This window comes from Amaranthus tricolor, chromosome 10, assembly GCF_026212465.1.
Source record: "Amaranthus tricolor cultivar Red isolate AtriRed21 chromosome 10, ASM2621246v1, whole genome shotgun sequence".
Classification (NCBI taxonomy): domain Eukaryota; kingdom Viridiplantae; phylum Streptophyta; class Magnoliopsida; order Caryophyllales; family Amaranthaceae; genus Amaranthus; species Amaranthus tricolor.
In genome coordinates, this window is record NC_080056.1 from 25,344,070 (window position 1) to 25,347,510 (window position 3,441).

General features: G+C 39.5%; 1 pseudogene; it reads right to left on the minus strand.

Annotated features, from left to right (window-relative positions):
- Positions 1–3,320: 3,320 nt before the first annotated feature.
- On the minus strand, positions 3,321–3,441 carry LOC130826364 (5S ribosomal RNA; annotated as a pseudogene).

The window sequence follows — 3,441 nt, forward strand, 5'->3', positions numbered from 1 at the left end:
TCCAAATCTCGAAAATCCGCAATCGAGACCCCGATTTCGAGTCTTCTTCTTCTTCTTCTTCCCAATGACTCTTTTCCCCGTCCCGGTATTTTTCAATTCACAAAAGACACCGCCGATAGTTAAAGCCCGCCAAACTTGCAACGAAAATATAAAAAAATGTCTAAGAAATCCGTGCGACACTTGGAAATCAGTAGTCCATCCATGCTAGGCATGCTTCCACTAGGGAGCTCCGATGGGATCCGGTGCAATTTCTGCTTGCATGAACCCGATGCACTCTTCGCAACATTTTGTTCGTATGCGTATCGACCCATCTCAAGGTATCCTAATTTTCTGCGCGCGTAAATTCGAGGTCGGGACACAATTGCGTCTCATATTTTTATTAATTAATGTATTCCCGAACATTATATTATCAAACTCGCTAATATCACTTTTACTCAAAAATAGCGTTGTGTATTCACGAGGAAAAAAAAATAAAAGAACGCATAAAAGAGGTGCCACCCATCCCAGTACTACTCTCGCCGAAGAACGCTTAGCTGCAGAGTTCTAATTGGATCCGGTGCATTAGAGTGCTGGTATGATAGCACCCATTAACTCATTGTAACAATGTGTTTATATGAACATTGCCCCACATAGAAAACTCCAAACGTTCCAAAGCTCGAAAATCCGCAATCGATACCTCGATTTCGAGTCTTATTTATTCTTTCCAATTACTCTTTTCCCCGTCCCGATATTTTCCAATTCACAAAAGACACCGCCGATAGTTAAAGCCTGCCGAACTTGCAACGAAAATGTAAAAAAATGTGTAGCAAATCCGTGCGACACATGGAAATCAGGAGGCCATCACTAGTGGAAAAAACCTCATTTGCTGCGGTTTTTTGGCCATAATATGCTGCGGTTTTGGCCCCCAGCATTAGTGATAGCAGCAGATAAGCTATTTTAAATGCTGCGGTTTTAAACCGCAGCAAAAAAGTGCATTATTTGCTGCGGGCTTTGGGAGGCCCGCAGAAAATAATATATTATTATTTTTTTCTTATTTCGTTTAATACTAATAAATAATCCAATAATGTACAATGTAATAAACAATGATTAATGTACAATAATCCAATGATAATCACCAATAACTATCACCAATAATCTCTTTGTAAACTCTCGATCGTATATATAATAATATGTACATATATATACAAATTAAAGTCCTAAATCTAAACTAATTACATTATTTACCAAGAAAAAAAATTAGCAAGATACACGACAATCTTTTCTTTCAATCCGCGCATTTTCCCATCTCTTTAAGGGCGTGTAAGATATCGTCAATGTATTTGAGAGTGTAGTAGCCGCATGCGTTTTGAAGAACAACAACAATTTTCATGAAGAACAAAAACTCAGCCCTAAAACATCATGAAGCTTGGAAAAATAAAAAAACGAAGAACAACAACAACAATTTTCGTGGGTTTTGAAGAAGAAATTATACCTTAAAAAAACGAAGCCCTAAAACAATTGCGTGGGTTTTGAAGAAGAAGAACAACAACAACAATATTCGTGGGTTTTGAAGAAGGTTGAAGAAGAAAAGAGGAAGAACAACAAATTTTCATGGGTTGAAGAAGGTTGAAGAAGATGAAGAGAAATGAGCAAATTATGTCGAAGTAAGGTGGGTTTTGAAAACAAATAATATATTTTCGTGGGTTTTGAATCCGCTGTATGAATGAAGGCGGGATTTTATAAAAAAAAAATAGGGTATATGCTGCGGGCTTATTAAAACCGCAGCATATAAGTGCTTATATGCTGCGGGCTTATTAAAACCGCAGCATATAAGTGCTTATATGCTGCGGGCTTATGAAAACCGCAGCATATAATGCTTATATGCTGCGGGCATTATTTAAACCGCAGTATTTGTATTATATATATTTTTTTTTTGCTATTTAATGCTGCATCTAAGGAAAACCGCAGCAAATGACACGCAGCAGATACATTTTTTTCCACTAGTGCATCCATGCCAGGCATGCTTCCACTAAGGAGTTCCGATGGGATCCGGTGCAATTTCTGCTTGCATGAACGAACTGATGCACTCTTCACAACAATTCGTTCGTATGCATATCGACCCATCTCAAGGTATCCTAATTTTCTGCGCCCATAAATACGAGGTCGAGACCGAATTGCGTCTCATATTTTTATAAATTAATGTATTTCCGAACATTATATTATCAAACTCACTTAAATCACTTTTTCTCCAAAATAACGCAGTGTATCCGCGAGGAAAAAAAAACATAAAATAACGCAAAAAAGAGGTGCAACACCAGGACGTCAATGGAGGCCACGCATCCCAGTACTACTCTCACCGAAGCACGCCAAGCTGCATAGTTCTAATTGGATCCGGTGCATTAGAGTGCTGTTATGATAGTACCCATTAACTCATTGTAACAATCCGTTTATATGAACATTGCCCCACAGAAAAAACTCCAAACGTTCCAAACCTAGAAAATCCGCAATCGAGACCCTGATTTTGAGTCTTATTTATTCTTCCCAATTACTCTAATCCCCGTCCCGGTATTTTCCAATTCACAAAAGACACCGCCGATAGTTAAAGCCTGCCGAACTTGCAACGAAAATGTAAAAAAATCTCTAAGAAATTCGTGCGACACTTGGAAATCAGGAGTCCATCCATGCCAGGCATGCTTCCACTAGGGAGATTCGATGGGATCCGGTGAAATTTCTGCTTGTATGAACGAACCGATGCACTCTTCGCAACAATTCGTTTGTATGCGTATCGACCCATATCAAGGTATCCTAATTTTCTGCGCCTGTAAATTCGAGTTCGGGACCCAATTGCGTCTCATATTCCAAAGCACAAAAATCCGCAATTGAGACACCAATTTCGAGTTTTCTTCTTCTTCCCAATGACTCTTTTCCCAGTTCCGGTATTTTCCAATTCACAAAAGACACCGCCGATAGTTAAAGCCCACTTAACATGCAAGGAAAATGTAAAAAAATGTTTAAGAAATTCGCACGACACTTGGAAATCAAGAGGCCATCCATGCCAGGCATGCTTCCACTAGGGAGTTCCGAGGGGATCCGGTGCAATTTCTACTTGCATGAACGTACCGATGCACTCTTCGGAATAATTCGTTCGTATGCGTATCGAACCATCTCAAGGGATCCTAATTTTCTGCGCTCGTAAATTCGAGGTCGGGACCGGATTGCGTCTCATATTTTTATCAATTAATTTATTCCCGAACATTATATTATGAAACTCACTAAAATCAAATTTGCTCAAAAATAGCGCTGTGGATTTGCCAGGAAAAAAAATAAAAGAGCGCAAAAAAGAGGTGCGACACGACAACGTCAATGGAGGCCACCCATCCTAGTACTACTCTCGCCCAAGCATGCTTAGCTGCAGAGTTGTAATGGCATCCGATGCAATAGAGTGCTTGTATGATCGCACCC